The 18,344-nt window shown below is 49.1% G+C and overlaps 1 protein-coding gene across 5 annotated transcripts in view; it reads right to left on the bottom strand.

Moving 5' to 3' along the window:
* PAX2 (paired box 2) overlaps positions 1-18,344 on the bottom strand; it is a 94,000-nt gene that overhangs the window by 23,934 nt on the left and 51,722 nt on the right. The gene's annotated exons all lie outside the window — the stretch shown is intronic.

The following is an 18,344-nucleotide window of genomic DNA, read 5'->3' as shown; positions in this document are numbered from 1 at the left end:
CAGGACTGAGGCCAGAGGGAAGCAAGCGGGAGGAAAGAGGTGTCGCTAGAACAGCAAAGCTCCCGCTTGGGTAGAGCCCACAGAAGGGCCCCTGTGGGTGCCTCTATGCCCTGGCCACCTTCTCGGCCTCTGTCTCCAACCTGGACCCACGCTCAAGCCTCCTACAGGAGCCAGTTTCTTGGTCACCTGGTTCCTCCTGCAAGTCTCCAGAGGGAGCAGAGACTTGTCACACTGGTGCCTGCTCCCCCGAGGCTACAGGCCAATCCCGTCTCCATGTCCCCTTTCCTCAGGCGTTCTCACCCCTGCCCTATCCTTGCCTCCCAGCGTCAGTTCCCTGGAGTTTTCAAGGTGTACAGTAGGCAATGTGCCTGCTCTGCTGCCTCTCTCTGAACCCACACCTTGCATCTCTCCAAAGTGGGGTTCCCCCCCAAACCCCATACCAGCTTGGTCACTCCAGGCTTCTCTCAGCCCGAGACCAGCTAAGGAGCCTTGGGCCTGGGGCCAGCCCATGCCGGAGGCCCCAGGGTGTTCCTCTGGGACTGTTATATATATCAGTTTATAGGTGATTATGCGATATGATATAATCAATATTGCATTATATACAGTAACACCATACAGTATCATTCAGGAGACCATAGAAAATATTACATATTGATTAACTCAACCTGCAGCCATCCTCCCTTGCTGGGCTCCCAGACAGAGCATGGGGTCTGCTTTCTTAACGTGACCTCCCATCTTCCCTCCATATCTATTCTGGAGGGGGTGGGAAAGCAAAGAAAGTGTGTGTGTGTGTATGTGTGTGTGTGAGGGAGAGAGAGAAAGAGGACAGAGAGAAGGAGAGAGAGAAAGAGTGGGAGAGAGAGACAGAGATCAAGACCAGGACCACATCTGAAGAAGACAGACAGAAGCAGCTTCAATGGTATTTGTTTCCATGGACATAAAGCTTGGTGGTTGTGGTTTTTTCTGCATAAGGCTCTGGAATCATTTCAGTCTTATGGGATGTGTGCATCAACATATGAGTTGAAAGTAGAAGTGTGGTAAATTTATTTTTCCCTTTTGTGTGAGTATTGCGTGTCTATGCACTTGTACATAAATAAACATCCAGATAAACACGGGTCTGTGTGTGTGGAAATAAAATGAGAAGCTTCCTGAAAGGATGTGTGTGTCTGTGTGTGATTGCATGAGGACTGTGAGGCCACATGCCCCATTTCTCCTGTGCCTACTTCTTTTTTCAGGATGTGCCGTCATCCTCATTTCACTCCCTGTAGCTACTTGCGTGTCCTATTGTGTTTGATTCTCCCTTCCTGGAGCCCTCCTACCTTTTGGGGAAGCCGGACTGTCAGGGCTGAGGAAAGCATCAGATATCTTCATATATGGTTATTGCAGGGGCAGAGAGGGTGTATTTGTGAGCATGTGTTCACACATTATGTGTGTGCATGTGTGGCAGGACTCCCCTCATGCCTCTGTGTAGATTTCTGTACATGCCTGTCTGTGTGTGGCTTGGCTCACTCTGTGTGTGTGTGTGTGTGTGTGTGTGTGTGTGTGTGTAGGGGCTGAACTGAAGCTTTGTCCTCAGGTCACTGGCTGGAGGAGTCTCTTTGCCTTCATTTATTCAGGAGCCCTTCAGATCTTGACAAATCTGTCACTCTAAATTTGCGAGAGATTATGGTGCTCTCTCCCCGGCCCGCAGAGAGGTGATATATGATATCTGCTGCCCCTATTGATTGCCTGATCTGGTGGCAGAGGCCGGCGAAATGAACTTGAAATGAACATCATGCCTCAACTCATTGTGCGTATAATACACTACTTAATCCCACATTTTTCAGCCACTATGGAATTCAATTGATCAATCATGTTCCACTGATAGTACTGTTTTAGGGGTTATTGCTGCTCCCTCCACTCACTGACCTTTTCATTTATTTATTATTTTTTTGTATACTCAGGCCCTGGTGGTAAGACAGGTTACAGAGGCAGCAAAGGAGGGGAAGGGGGAGGGAAAGGAGGCAAAGGCTAAGGAAGCCTGCTACTGGAAGAGGTGGCAGTGGGAGGCGGGGAAGCAGAGGAGAGGGAAGTGGGGAGGAGAAAGGAGGTGCTAGAGGAGAAGAAAAACAAAGTGGTGTGATGAAAGCATGCGGAGAACCCCCGCCCCCCAGAGAGGCTGGAGGAGGCTTGCAGGAACTCCTGTAGGAGAGGGAAGGCAGCAGTCATGATGAATGGCAAAGGAGCACAAAGAAACTTATGGGGAGCAGGGAGGTGAACCACAGGGCCCAGGAGACGGCAGCGGCGGCGTTACTGATGGGGGACAGCCAGCCAGCCCTCCAAATCCACCACACGTACCATAGGCTCTCACGGGCTCTTTCCAGAGGAGGGGGTGGCAACCTTCCATCAGCTAGGGAAGGAAGGGAGGAATGAAGGCAAGGAAAGAGGGCAGGAAGGGAATGAGGAAAGGAGGTTGGGAGAAGCCCTGGATCAGAAGGTCCAAGGAGGATAAGCTCAGGGAAGGAGGAAGCCCAGAGGCAGGGAAGGGCAGAAAGAAGGAGGGGAAGAAAGGGAAGAAGCCTTCCGCACCAGAAGCTGGAAGCGCTGGCTGGGGTGAGGACACTTACTGCAGGAATAAAACCAGCTGGCTCTGCTTTCGCTGAAGCATGAGTGTCCTGCTACCTGGTGCCCAGGGCCTGGATGAGAGTGGCTTTGCAGCGGAAGGAGTGGAGGAGGAAAAGAAGAAGAGAGTAAAGGAGGAGGAGTCAAAAAGGAAAGAAGGAAGATGGCTGTCAGTGCTGACCACCTAGAGGATTCTCCCGGGAAGATGGGGAGCGAGCTCAGCATGGGACTTTCCAAGGGCAAAGTCTCAGATGGGACGACAAGGAGGAAGAAAGAGACCACTGTCAGGCCCAGCTGTTTAAGGGCTGTCTGGCAGAGCTGGGCTGAAACAGAGGTGGAAGCAGAAGCCAATCTTAATCTAGGTTTCTAGGATGTAAAAGCCGATCTTAATCTAGTGAGCAGGGAAGGAAAGCGCGTGAGTGATTAGACACCATCCATTCCAAAGAAGATCCCCTACCCAACAGCCCCTTTGCCCCCATGCCCAGCAGCCAGTCAAAGAGCACCTTGTGGCAGGGACCGTGACTAATGCATTTCTGTGACTCCAGAATCAGGAATGGCCCCGAGTAGGTACTCAGACTCTCTTGGGTGGTATTCAAAGCCATACCTCTGGCAGAAGGTTTTGGGACTGGCCACCTGACTGGCCTGGCACCCCAGGACACCCAGTCTCTCATCAGGTAAGCCCCACACGTCCCTGGCTAGCAAAAGATGTGCTATCCCCACTGCTTGTTAGCCTCTAACAGCATCAACTCTGACGCACAGGCCTTTCCCACTCTCAGCAACACCATCCTGCCCATCTCCGGTGCCTCTACCAATAGACAGAGAATACTGTGTTCCTGGTGAGCAGCAGAACTTAACCCCGGGGCTGCTGAGCTGCCATCCAAAGCAGGTGGCAGAGGCTGCTTGAGACTGGGGCCTGGAGAACACATCTACATTTGAACTCCCTGCACCAAGAGGGCTGGAGGCTGCTGGTCACGTGTCCTGGGCTTTCAGGAGCAATTCTGATTTCCAGTATTCTTCCCCATTCTCTGGCCACATTTTTAGATTGGGGCTGGAAAATATGGTGGCTGTGGGTTTAATAAGATGAAACAGAGCAAGGAAGGGACCCTGTGCTAGTCAGTCTCCATAGAGGGAGGGTTCAGCCTCATTCTCCGTCTGCCCCCTGCCCAGCTCCCATTCTGTAGCAGCTCACAAGCATCAAGAACTCATAACACGCCATTGCTGTTATTTACAGAGCTCATTTAATTCTTCCGACAACCCTGTGAGGGAAGTACTATGATACCCATTTTAAAGATAAGGAAGCTGAAGCAAAGAGAGGTTAAGTAGCTTGTCAAAGGCCATGCAGCTAGTAAATGACAGCCAGATTTGAATCTGGGTCTGTCTGAGTACAGAGCCTGCCCTCTAAATCATTTCACTCTGCAGCCTGGGTGCCAAACACAGTGGGCCCAGTTGAAGGCCACTTGGCTCCATCCAGGGCACAGCCTTCCTCTCGGCATCCCTCGTTCTTTGCCTGGCACCCTCCCCAAATGGAGGCTACAGCCTGTGGCACAGGTGCTGGCTGAGTGCAGACTGTGCCCAGATGATTAGGGGATGTCTGGTCCAAATTTTTCATGTTACCATAACTAGCAGGGGTGGGCAGTGACTTTTCCAAGGTCACACGACTGGGGAATGGGACTCCCAGGACTGGGCCATTCCAGGTGCTCTGTCCACTGTGGCATGAGCACTCTCAAGGGGGTGAGCTACCACAGGTCTTTTTGGAACATGGATAGTACGTAAATAAATTAATTCAATTAAACAAACTGCTGAGTCAAAACTTTGACATAGATTATTCTTTCGAGGATAACAAAGCTCATATTGTCTTCTTCTCTGACTGTTTCATATTTGCTTAGCATTTAACAAAAGGTCTTCATAGATCTTAGGTTATATGGGCTTCCCAACCACTCTCCAAGGTAGGTAGGGATTTTAATCCCTTTTTACTGGGGAGGAGACTGAGGCTCAGAGTAAATGAGGTGCAGGTGAAGCGAGGGCAAGTGACTGGCTCAAGGGGACATTTGCTGGGGATCCTGGCACAGGGCAGGTGCCCCGACAGCTGTGGACTAAACGGATGGACAGAGTGGCTGCCTGCCTAGCCAGAGCCCAGAGTGTGGGGCTACTGGCAGCAGGTCCCTAGTCTCCGGGCAAACGAAGAGAACTCCAAAACCAAAGATCAACTTGACTGGAAGGAGAGCTGCCGGCATGGTGACAGCGGTTACTTCCCAATCACAAGAAATTTTTATTTTCTTTTCATCTAAGTTTTTCCATATCATCCAGACTTTGTGCAATTAGTATGTGCTACTTCTAAAATCACTATTAAAAATGTCTTTACTCCTCAATCTAAAGATCTCATCTCCTCATTCATTCAGCCCTGCGCTCACTCCCCATCTATTCCTGGGTGGCCCTGGAGCTGGGCCCTATCTCACACCCTTCACCCCAGGTCAGGGCCCTGGCACTGGCCAGTCATGAATGGAGTTGTCCAGTGGGGTCTCAGCAGCTTGGGGAGGGGGACACCCCCTGAACACTGTCTTGGGAACAGGGCTAGGGACAGAAGGGTCACTGCAAGGGACAAGAAACAGTTGGGGGTGGTGGTAATAGATAAAATGAAATAATTGGCCAGGCATAGTGACTCATGCCTGTAATCTCAACACTTTGGGAGGCTGAGGCTGGAGGATTGCTTGTGTCCAGGAGTGTGAGACCAGCCTGGGCAACATAGCGAGACCTCACCTTTACAAAAAATAAAAAATTAGCTGGGCATAGTTGTATGCACCTGTGGCTCAGCTACTCAGGAGGCTGAGGCGGAAATATTGCTTAAGCCTGGGAGGTCAAGGCTGCAGTGAGCTAAGATAGTGCCACTGCATTCAGCCTGGACAACAGAGTGAGACCCTGTCTCCAAAAAATAAATAAATAAATAAAGAAAAGAAAAGAAAAATAAAGAAAATGAAAATGAAAATGAAATGATGTCATTTCCTTGGTCAGAAAGCACCAAGGCTCATCAAAGTCTACAAAATCAGGGTGGGATGAATGGGGTTGCCCATCAAATCCCAGGAAGCAAGATGAGGTATTTGAGAAGAATTTAAGTATAGCAAAGAATTACACTAATTTTGGCTGGGCACGGTGGCTCACTCCTATAATCCCAGCACCTTGGGAGGCTTGAGGCGGGTGAATCACAAGGTCATGAATTAGAGACCAGCCTGGCCAACATGGTAAAACCTCATCTCTACTAAAAATACAAAAAATTAGCTGGGCGTAGTGGTGGGCGCCTGTAATCCCAGTTACTCGGGAGGCCTGAGGCAGGAGAATCGCTTGAACCCAGGAGGCGGAGGTTGCAGTGAGTTGAGATCATGCCAGCCTGGGTGACAGAGTGAGACTCTGTCCCAAAAAAAAAAAAAAAAAGAATTACACTAACTTCAGTTTTCTAAGCTCAGATACAAACATCTATCTGTCTATTGAGAAAGTAATGATATTAGGGCTTTCACCTACACTCATCAACCTCTTCAAACTTTACGAGGTACTTATTATTACTCTCATTTTCTAGAAAAGGAAATAGTCTTAGAGAGGCAAAATTATTTGTTCAACACTGCACAGCTAGGAAGCAGCAGAGCCTGGATGTGAACTCAGGGATGTCGGACTCCGAAGCTCTCTCCACTCTACCACGTTTGCCTTCTCTGTCAAGGATCCATCATCATTTACTGAGCACTTACTGTGTTCTGGGCAGGCTCAAGGTACTTTATACACATTATCCACAGTCTTCACAGAACTCTTGCAAAAGTGATACTGTTAGTTCAATTTTACAAACGAGGAAACAGGCTCAGGGAGAGTTCAAAATATGTGTAAGATTGCACAGCTGGCAAGAAGCAGTCTTGGGGAAACTGAGTCTTCATCCACAGGCAGAAAATGACCTCAAAAAGTGATATGGGAAGAAAAGAGAAAAGCGTGGAGGCAGGTGGAACAGTGGGTGATGGGCCTCAGGCCTCAAGGGCTGGGGGAGCAGTGGGGCTCAGGGGCCAGCTGTGCTGGGGATGGGGGCTCTGCCCGTTCTGATGGTGGCCTCTGCTCAGAGGGTGCTCTCTCTGCCTAGCTACTCCACACATTACTTCTGCCTCTGAGGGGCTCACCCCCAGGCTGCCCCCTAGTCTTCCCAGCTGCCAGTTGTTGCAGTTTCAAACTCAATTGTTCTCCTCGGTAGTGAGGCAAATGGAGTCATTAATTACCTTCTATCGGCTGGGCTGAGTTCAGAACGCGATCAATATCCCCACTTGTCATTCAGGGCAGCCCGCCTGTGCAGCCCCAGCCCCACCCCCACGGCGGCACAGCAGGACCAGGGAGGTGGAGGTCCAACTAGGAACAGGGAGTGAGGTTTGGGAGCTGAGGAATGGGGTGGCTCCCCAGAGGTCAGGTGCTGTCCAGACTGGGAGAGGAGGGAGGATTGATGGATGGGGAGGGGCGGTGTTCACAAGGGAGAGTGGAGGAGGATAGAAAAGGAAGGAGTGTTCCGGAATGAAGAGAGAGGTAAGGGAGACAGGAGAAGGGAGGGAGGAAGAGAGGATGAGGGGGAAGTGGGATTCCGGGAGTGAGGGAGGAATAGATAGGAAAAAGGAGAGAGGAGGGAAGGGGCTTCAGAGGGCCGGGCTGGGAAAGGAGCTATGGTGACACTGCTTGTCCAGGGAGATGGATGATATGCCCCATTGCTTCCCATCTTTAAACTGGACATTCAGTGAGTCTGGCCTGGCCACAGTTCCCAAGCCAAGCTCAAGAGGTGGGTATAAAGTGGGCCAGGTGCAGTGGCTCACTCCTGTAATCCCAGCACTTTGGGAGGCCGAGGTGGGCAGATTGCTTGAGCGCAGGAGGTCAAGACCAGCTTGGCTAACATGGTGAAACTCCGTCTCTACTAAAAATATAAAAATTAGCTGGGTGTGGTAGCATGTGCCTGTGGCCCAGGCTACTTGGGAGGCTGAGATTGGAGGATCACTTGAGCCCTGGGGGTGGAGGCTGCAGTGAGCTGAGATCATGCCACTGCACTCCAGCCTGGGAGACAGAGTGAGACCCTGTCCAAAAAAAAAAAAAAAAAAAAGAGGTGGACATGAAGAAGGCTTTGGAAATCTGGCCCAAACCTTGGCTTGGGGCAAGACCAGGTTCTGCCCAGCCTTCTAGCCTTCTAGCCCTGGGAAACTACCTGCTGTACTTGACCAAGCCCAGCTTCTAAACACTCAGTGAGTTTATAAACGGGGGAGGCTGGGGTGGCTGTGGGCCTGCCTGACCTCAGGCTTGCTATGCCCATTCACATCTACCAGCTTCTAGGGACACTAACTGTACTAGTGACCCTAACACAATGCTAGACCAGAAGTAACATCTCCTGGGTTGAAATCCTACTTTTGTTGCTCATTTGCTATAAATCTCCTGAGCTTTTCTGGATTGAGTTTCCTCAGACATATACAAGAGGGCTGTTAGCTCCTCCCTCACCATTAATTTCTCCTTTCTCTGCATTCTAACAGCCATCTATCCAAACCTCTATTGTAGAAATAGTACTAATAATAACTAAAACAAATCCAGTTTCTACTTGGATACCAGACACTATGCTTAACATGCATGCACTGATTTAACCCTTACAATAACAGCAACTAACATTTATTAAGTGCTTAGTATATATCAAGCACTCCTCTGATAATCTTACATATATTAACTCACTTAATTTTCACAAGAACTTAAACATTATTGTCCCCATTTTGTAGATGGGGAAATGAAAGTGCAGAGATTAAGGAACTTTTCCAAGGTTACACGCCTCATGGATGGTGGAGGAGCCAGAAGTCAACCCTGGCAACATGCCTCTGGCAGCTAAGCTCCTAACCTGGAGAAACTGAGGGATAGAGAGATTAGGCAATTTACCCAGAACAACTTATGATAGCCAATAAGTGGCAGAGCCAAATTTAGAATCTCTTCTTATCACAGTTATTATTTAATGTTTGTTTTCTCCTCTGAACTGTGAATTTTGAAGGCAGGAGTCCCATAGCTTTCAACTTTATAAACTTCATGTACAGAAGGTGATCATGAATGTTGGCTGATTTGTTGACAAGAATTCCAAAAGCAAAGATTGATCAGTTCTTAACTTGCTATGCTCAACATTTTACCTTCTAGAAGGAAAAAGAAGCAACAAAGGAGGCTGCTACTCTGAATTCAGTGTCACTCACATTCTACAGCTGGAAAATATCATGAAGAGAATTTAATTGGATTCCCTCTTAGATATTTAAAGTTAAGACAAAAACCAAAAGCCAGGCTCAGAGAAGTTAGGTAATTTTCCCATGTCATATAGCTAGTCGTCATAAGAATGGGAACTGAGGTTCCTAGCTCAGATCCCTTTCCACTATTGCAGGCCACTTAATTCTGACCAAGAAAGAAAAACTGATGAAAGGGAAATGACGGGAATGCAGGGCGAAAGCAAGCATGTCTAGAGTTGACAGTAGCTCAGGAAGGGGGTGCTGGGCAGAATCTGAATTGAGGAAAGCAAAATGCTCCATGTTGGGGGAAAGACATGGCCAGGGATTCCATGGCAAGAGATTCTAAAAGAGACCACAATTCCACGAGGACGGGATGCTCTAAAAATGAAATTCTGCTTCTATAAGCTCAAATAATCAACCTGACAGCATAAAGGGAGTGGGAGTGGGGGAGGGGTGAAAAGAGAAGGACATTTAAGGAAAATCACTGTTGTTGCACACAGATAAGCTTTAAAATATGATGATCCCAGATTTTAAAAGGACATGTACATCGAACAGTGGAAGATTATACAGCCATTAAAAAATCGTGTTTTCAAAGAATATTTAATGATATGTGAAAATGGTCCTATATTAAGTAATGTTAGGTGAAAATGGCAAGACATGAAGCTGTTTATATGGTATTGTTCAATTTTTGATTAAAAATTATATATACACAAAAAAGAAAGAGAATGGGAGAATATACCAAATTCAACAGTGGTTATCTCCTGGTGATGACATTGTGAGTGAATTTTTAAAAATTTACTATCTCTTCCAGGTATTTCCCAATGAGCATGTATTGCACTTAGGATCATAGAAGGCACTTTTTTTCCTCTTATACAGATGGAAGGGGGGGACCATAACCAAGGATGGATATGAGGGTGGCATGAGCCTGTCAGGAAGACAAAAGCTCAGAACAAGCTGAGACAACAAAAAAGGGCCTTGGGGAAAGAAAGAAAAGAAAGGCAGGTTTTGGTTCAGTCCTAGGGAAGAGGATGTAATATTGAGAGAGAAGGCAGAACTTCTCAACCCTTAGCTTGCTTTTGTCTTCTCCAAAGGAAAGAATCTTCAAACTGAGCCCAGTAGGAGGGCACTGGTGCCCTGGTCAGGGAGGGGCTAGGCAGGTAACCTCTGGCCATTTCAATGAACTTTCCCAGGTCCAGACAGGACCCTAAAACTGCTGTTGATGATCCCTGAGATGTCACAAAGAAAGGATGAGGCAGTGACAAGCCCAATGCCATCCTGCCTGTCAGAAAAGGGGGAAGAGGTACACATATGCAAATGATACTCAAAATCATAAATTCAGGATCAGGCTCTGGAAATTCTTTAAAAGAAATTATTATACAGTTAATTTACGGGCAACAGAAAAGAAAATGGTGAACCCCAGAGCTTGAACACACTCGCAAAAATAAATTGTGGCATATTTACTCCATATCAACACTTAGATCAAATACCTCCCTCATAAACACTTCCCTAGTTGCCCTGACTGGAAGCAACTGCTCCTTTGTTTTTTTCGTTCATCATATGACCTCATGCCTTGATCACAGCATTCATCACATTCTGCTTATATAATGATGTGTATGTCTACCTCCCTGCTAGATTGTAAGTTTCTTGAGGTCAAGGACTGTGTCCTATTTACCTTTGTAAATCAGTCCAGCCATACGTTGTACATAGCAGGCACTCAATTTGCTCATCAATGTAAACTAGATTTTTAAAAATAATTTATTAACGAAATTATGTGGAAGTAGTGAGTGTTAACATTTAACAAAGAATCTCCTTCCTAGCATAATGGACAAGATGAAAACAAGTAAAATGATTGATGGCTGTTGGGCTCAGTAGTTCCCAAAGCATTCATTCACTTACAGCAGCCAGGAGGAGGTCCCCATTGGTGGGCCATGTGGCTTTCCCGTGTTTTCAAGGAAAATAACTCTTTTGAAAAAAACTAGTTGGATGATGATATAGAAGACATCCTTATGACCTTACTCGGGTAGAATTAAGAACCCAAACCAAGAAGATGAAATTCAGCAGGGATAAATGGAATGCCCATGTTTAGGTTAAAAACAATCAATTACACAAGTGCAGAATGGGGTAGACCTGGCTTGATAGCAATTGATGTGAAAAAGATCTCGAGGTTTTAGTTGACCACGAACTCAATATGAGCTTGAGTCTGACATGGCTGCTAAAAAATCAAATGTAATCTTAGGCTATATGGATGTAGAGTCTCCAGATGGGAGAGTGGCAAGGCTCTACTGTGCCTGGCATTGGTTAGACTGTCTTTGGAGTTCAGTGTTCATTTCAGAGGAATTTTAACCTTCAATAACGAATTCTGAGATGGGTAACCAGGATGGTGAGGGAACTCCAAGGGCAGAAACCATATCATGTGAGAATCTGAAATCCACCCAGGACCCAGCCCAGCATTTGCCAAGAGCTCAGTAAATAAAGTGGAGTGGATGAAAGGGAGGGAGGGAAGGGAAGGGAGGGTGTCATATGGAGAGCTTTACCACCACCACCATTCTCTGTGGCAAATGCCATTACCTCTATTTTAAAGATGAGGAAACTGAGATTCAGAGATATTATGTAATGAGTCAAAGGTCCCAGAGCAAGTAGGGAGTGGAGATGGACCCACATCTGGACATTTGGATCCCACATCCCGTGCTCTTCCCTCAACCCGCATGACTTGGTATAAAGTGATGCTGCAAACAAACAATGGCCACTGTCCATCTCTGACATATGTCCAGGCAGGGCTGTGGCCTTTCAGGCAGAACTGTTGGAGGAAAGAGTTCTATGGTGAGTGGCAGATAAGGCAGGATGACCCTTAAGAATCTGACACTCTGCCTTGTCACCATCCAGCCCAGCCAAGGCCTCTCTCAATCTCAGCCACTCCCAGGCTCCCAGGCTCAAGCCCCATTTCCTGCTTGCCCTTCTAGTCCATTTCCCCAGATTCCTATGGAACACACAGCCATGTGTCTGGGCATTTAATGAACAGCCAATTGTCTGAGTGCAACAGCCTTGCCTTCCCCAGTAGGCTGTAAGCTCCTGAGAGTCACATCCTCGTTCTCTGTTCCTCTCATACCTCCCAACACACTGGGCACCTGGGCCCACATTGATACAAAGATCCCCAGAGAGGCCAGAGAGGAAGGTGTCAGTTTCCTCAATATCCTACCGATTTACACACCAAAGCAGTCAAGGACTCTTAGCTCACTGAAAACTGCCGAGGACAGAGGGATGATCTGAGGGGCCCCTTAGGGCCCTGGCATTTCCTAACCAACCCATAGAGAAGAGGGAGATATAGAGGAAACCTAGAACCCCAGGGAACTGTACCAGCACATTTACTTTCCTCACTTTGAATAACTTAGCTCCCCCGAAAAAGAGCCCCCAGGTTACCTATGGAGAAGAAGAGCGTGGCACCCACTGCCAAGTCACAGCCAGCCTAGATGTGTGCGACCCATGTATGAAGAAGTGGAACGGTGGAGAGTGGGTACCGACAAGGAGGAGGGAGGTGAAGGCCAGAGGCCTCGGGAGGGGAACACACAGGTTGTGGGAGAGGGAGGACAGACCCAGGGGAGGAAGGAGAGGGGTGAGCCTTGAGTGGGTTTAGGGAAATTCCCCGAGGAGATCAACTTTCCTGCCTGGGAGCACTGGTATGCAGTTCTGCTGGCCTGCTGCAGGGGCTGGTGGGGAAGGAGGGCTCACTGAGCGTCTAGCTCCTGGGACCCTAGCCCTTCCCCAGTCTTCTCTGGGCTCTCAGGGAGGGGGTGGGGCCCTCTGCCTGGTACTGTCCCCATTTGGCTCCAGCAGGGGCCAGAACCAGTTAGAAATCTCTGGAACCAAGAGGAAAGGGGGCTTTGTTAGCTCAAAGGACACAAGCAAGGCGAAAAATTACATACCAGGCTGCCCTAAGTATGCTTGTTTAGAGAAACTGCTTGCATTTATGAAGTCTTTGGTGCGGAAAGCAGGGTTGCAAATGACTGCATCAGAGCGACAGTAAAGGCCATTAATTTCCTGTTATGTTTTCCTGTGTTGGGGGCTTTATTAATTTAATTTTACACTGTCGAACAACAGCGAGAGCTGACACTGCCACACCGCCAGGGCTGGGGTTTTCTTTTTGTGTGTGTAGCAAGGCTTTGCCTGACATGCAAATCAACGCTATTACCAGAACCAATAAAGATGTGTGGAGGGAAGAGGGGAGGGAGGGGGAGGGAGAGAGCAGCGGGGAGAAAGGACCAAAGCCATCCTTGGCCAGTTTCTGTCTCCTGTGCCTAGCACCTCCTGGCTTCCCAAGGCGTCCTCCACAGTCAGCAATTTCTGAGCATCCTTCGCTATCCTTCTGCCCTCTTCTCCCCATCCTCTGCTTCTGGATGGTTCTACCTCTGTCATCCTCTTCTGTCTCAGTTCCTGGTAGAACTTGAATAGAGCAGACATGGAGTTCCCAGAAAGAGAAGGGAGATAGACTTCTCACTGTCTGTCCCCAGCTGAGGTATGTCGCAGAAGCCATAGGGGCAAGCAACATGATGGTGCCAAGCCCACAGGCCAGAGCAAAGGCCTAGGCTGCGGACTTCCTCTCCAGGCATTTTCTCCCCCACACTCCCCTTTCATCTAAAGTCAAGGGTCCTGGCCCACTTACACATTATTAGTGCACACACGCATGAACCCAAGTGCTTGTGCACGTGAAGAAGAGTCCAGAAGAACAGATACTCCAATACTCCAACTTGTTTTTAAGTCCCTCTGTGAGCTTTCATACTTTAACATTGTCAACCACTTATTTCCTTTGAATTACCAGGAAAAAAAATACAGTCTCTATTTCTCCTTAAAAGGCTTCAATAACTATCTTCAGTAGCTGTAAGGCACCCACATGGTTCAGACCAAAATGCCAGAGAAAAATGGATCCCCAGCATCCGAACAAAAAGCAAGTCCCTAGAGGTTCCTTTGTATAGCATTCTGGTCCCTTTTGCTGCCTAGACCACATACCCACTGCCCAAGACCACCCACACTGTCCCTCACCCAGGCAGCTCTTACAGGCTGGCTGCCCCAGGTGGCCCACAGTGCCCTCGGCTCCCCACACCACCAGTTCACCCAGGTGCCCACACTGCCCAAGTGCTCATGCTGGGCACTCTGCCTAAAGAGATGGAGATGGCAGGTGAGGAGGGAAGAAAGGAGGAAAGAATGGCTCCTGGAGTCACTCCTACCAAACCTGCTGTCTCCATCCCTCCATCCCAGGCTTCCCAGGCTGCCTGGGCTGAGGGAGATCTGTGTGAGGCAGCAAGTGTGTGTGAGTATGTCCGTGCATCTCTCCCTCTGTCACTGGCTTGCTTGCTCTCCTGCTCGCACTTTCTGCTTCAGGAGCTGTTTGGCAGGCTCTGGGAGGCTGTTGGATGGAATCCAGCTCTCCCTAGGAGGAAAGCATAAACTTCATAAACTGCATTTACTTTAATGCAGGTTCCTGGAGCTGCTTTCCTCTGGCTTCTCTTCCCTCCCCTTGTCTGCCGTCTGGATCACATTCTACCGCTGCCCCTGTGTGTACCCCAACCTTACACACATGCGCACACATACACACATACACATGCACACACACTCTAGCCAGTCCTCCTGAAAAAGGTGAAGCCTGGGGCAGAAAGAGAAGGGCAAGGTGTAAAAGCTCTGCCTGCAGGATAAAGCCCCAGCCCCAGTCCTGGAAAGGCCCCCAGGAGATGCCCACACACTTGTCTCCAGTAGAGATGAGCACAAAGGGTGCTTTGAAGCAGGCAGGTGGAGCCTCAGGGAAGGAGGGGATGCTGACATTTCATGGGGGCAGCCAAATTAGGAGCCACCTGGAGGATGGGCCACAGGGCTCCAAGAATGGGAGGGAGGGAAGGCCAGGCCTCCATGCAGGTTGAGGTTTGTGAGGCCTCTGTTGTCTAGTGCTGTCAAGGTCAGCAGGTTCGGGTTCACCGAAGGGTCAGGATGGTTTGAATTACTGGCTCTGCTGCAACTCAGCTCTGAGGCTGCAACTCGGCTCTGAGGCTCGTGATCTGTCTCGCAGCCCCTGAGCCAGGCCCAGCCCTCCCCCAGCCCTCTATGCCTTTCTACCCCAATGGGGCAAAATGGAGAGGGTCCCAGAGAGCCCTAAGGCCACCATGGCTCTAAGGAAGGCAGGGTAGGAGGGGTCTTTTTCTGGGCTCCAGGGTGGACAGCAATGGTCAAGGAGGCTGCCAGGACCATTCCGCTGGCAGGCAGGGATCTGGGGTCTCCCCAGCCTACATCCTCTCCAAACCCTTTTTCCAGCTGCCTGCGCTTCTCAGCTTCCTACTTGTCTGCAGAGGAAGAGGCGCCCAGGGAGGTGAACTCAGGAGTAGCAGGGCGCAGGGATAGTTTAGGCGCTCATCTCCTCCTTCCTGCTTCCATAGCCTGTGCTTGGGGAAGAAGTGCAGAGCTGAGGCAGCAGATTTCCTGCTTGGTGCCCTTGCTGGGTGGGAAAGGAGAACAATGCCTACCTGCAGGGCTGGAAGGTAGTTGCCAAGTGAAAGACTAGGAAGTTGAAGATGTATTCAGACAAGATGGGTGCTCATCCATGAGGGTGCAAACGTGGAGCTGGGCAGGAGTACCAGACAGCCTTTGCTGAGACAGTGGTATACCTACACCCACCCACCCCAGTTTCCAGCAGTGGATGGACACATATAGTCTCCTCTGGGGCAATTCTGTATTTTCTCTCCTGGTAGGGTGGAATTGACCTCTCTATTCTGAATTTCTGGCATTTTATGAAAAAATATATACTCTTTTGTGCTAAACTTCAAAATACTTCCCCAAACAACCAGATGGAATTCTTCATCCACAACAGCATTAACTAGTTGGGAAGCAAAGGTAGTTGGTGATTTGGCTGCTGTCTCTGATATAAAGGCAAGGACTTACATGCAGATGCATGCACCTATGTTGATCCACACAGCCAAGGCTAAACCCCTGTACTTCCCCACAAAAAAGTACAAATCACCTATGCACAGAACCTACACCTACCTCTGGATAATGACATGGTCAGTATTCAACAGGCTCACGGCCAACTCTACCCAGAGAGTTTGGCTAAAATATGTGATCCAACTAAGCCAGAAAACCTCACCCCTCAGGTATGAACAGTTTAATTTCCTTGGTTACTAGGAAGATATAATCATAGCAATGAATGTGTGTTCATAAATGAGTTTTTTCCCCTATGTTTTGGTGAGTGCTGACCTTTGAACCTCAGCTCTTTCTTGGACTGAGTGGACCTTAGCCAGGTTTTGAGTATGAGTTAGAAAATGAACACAGGTTGAGCCAATGCAGTTAAAGTCAGGCACTTGTCTAGACAGACGGTTACCATCATATAGATTTGGTTTCTGGACCTTCATAGGGCCTATCTCCTAGGGACGGGAGAGTCTGTGATGTGCTAGATAGTACAGTGTGTGAAATCATAGAATCCCACCAATAATCCACAGAACACCTCTCCTTAGAGAAGCACAAACTCAGGCTGGGCACAGTCGCTCATGCCTGTAATCCCAGCACTTTGGGAGGCCAAGGTGGGTGGATCACCTGAGGTCAGAAGTTCAAGACCAGCCTGGCCAACATGGTGAAACCCCGTCTCTACTAAGAATACAAAAAGTAGCCGGGTATGGTGGCAGGTGCCTGTAACCTCAACTACTCAGGAGGCTGAGACAGGAGAATCGTTTGAACTGGGAGGCAGAGGTTGCAGTGAGCTGAGATTGTGCCATTGCTCTCCAGCCTGGGCAACAAGAGTGAAACTTCATCCAAAAAAAAAAAAAAAAAAGAGAGAAGCAAAAACTCTGCTCAGCTGCCCCCTGCCAACATAAATGTCTTCTTACAGTGCTGAACCAGGGTCTGGGAGGAGAGCGAAAGCAGAGAGAGGCCCTGCAATTCCCTACCCAGGATGTAAGCTCACTTTAGAAACCTGGGAGCACACTCCTTCTCCCGTCTTCTCTAGGAAAAGAGTCGGATTGCTAGGTGTGCATGTGTGTGTGTCGGTGTGCGTGTATGTGTGTTGGGAGGGTGTGTGTGTGTGTGTGCCAGAATTAGGTGGTAAACAGACATAATTGTACCCAAGTGCTGGGTTTTTGTTTACCCAATATGGTGCAACCTCGCCATGTCTTCTGGGCCCTCCTCAGCCTCTCTCCAAGCTTCTTCAGGCTGAATCCCATCCCACTAAAATAGTGTGTACTCAGCAAAACTTCCCCAAGCTCTTCCCACGCAGGGAGCACTCAGATCCCTCTCTGGTTCTGCCAGCCCCCTGCATCCGGACCAAAATGCCGCTGAGAGAGTCAGGCTCTGTCTCCTGCCTCTGCCCCCAGCCATACCCAGCCCTCACTCAGTTCAGAGCAAGCCCACCAAGGAGCGCTCACCCACCGACTTCCGCCATCAGCCTCGGCCAATACGGCAGGCTGCACCCGAGTGCCCAGGGCCTGGGAAGCCAGGCAGTGGCAGCCTCTGGTCTTCCTCGGGGTCCTCCTTGCCTGCCTTTACTGACCCCAGCCCTCCTCCCACTGCCCCTCCAGAAGGAGAGCTGGGAGGAGAGCTTGGTGACCAGGGCACGCCTGGTTTACATTAATGAGATACACCGAGTGTAATCCAGCCATGGAGGCAGCCTACAAAAGGAGGCGATCGCGGGCGGCCAGGAGCAGAGCTGCTCAGGTAATTGGTTTATCTATCTGGAAGCAGGGGGAGCAATCTCAGCACAGACAGACTAGCAGTAAAGTCTCTTCCTTAAGGCTATTTCCTTTGTCTTTTCAATTGCTTGCACATCCATGTGAGAGAGGGAGAGAGTGTTAAAGAGAGAGGGAGAGGGAGAAATGTTAATTTGTGAATTAATGGCTTTTCTCAGCGGAATTGTAAATTCAAATGTCACCTCACACAGTGACACCACGGCTGGTCTGCTGAAGAAGCAATGATAAGATCCCCCACCTCCCTCGGTGCCCCTCCCTCCCCAAAGATAGCTGTGGAGTGGAACATGCTACTTTTAATTTGCAATAACAACACAACAGAGGTATGCAGTAATGACTGCCTTCTTCCACCCTCCTGGCTTCCTTCCCCCATAGTCCAGTGGCTCCCCCATTTCCTCTCTCCTCACACCTTTCTCAAACAATGCCTCACTTTGCCCCAGGTGCCCCCCACCCCACCCCAGCCAGTGTCCGATCACATAGGGGGGTGCCTTTGGAATTGACGATGCTGCAACCCTCTCTTCTCCTTCAATAATCAGGGAATTAATGACCCTGAAGTTAAAGTGAGGCTGATACTGAGGCCCTGCCCAGCGTTGGGAAAAAGCCTTCATTGTTTTCAAGCAGGAGGCGGGCAGCAGTGAGGGAGATTCATGGATGGAGATTGAATATGCAATTTTCTTTCACCTTGCCAAGAGCTGCCCCTGGGCTGTGCCTGGCCTAAATTTTTCCTTTTACCATCTCTGCCTTATCCGGCCCTCCCACCTCCCTTCCATTCTTTCCAGAAAATTACCTT

The sequence above is a fragment of the Pongo pygmaeus genome, chromosome 8 (genome assembly GCF_028885625.2).
Source record: "Pongo pygmaeus isolate AG05252 chromosome 8, NHGRI_mPonPyg2-v2.0_pri, whole genome shotgun sequence".
Taxonomy (NCBI): Eukaryota; Metazoa; Chordata; class Mammalia; order Primates; family Hominidae; genus Pongo; species Pongo pygmaeus.
The sequence above is the reverse complement of the archived record's forward strand: the minus strand, read 5'-3'. Positions and strand labels throughout refer to the sequence as shown.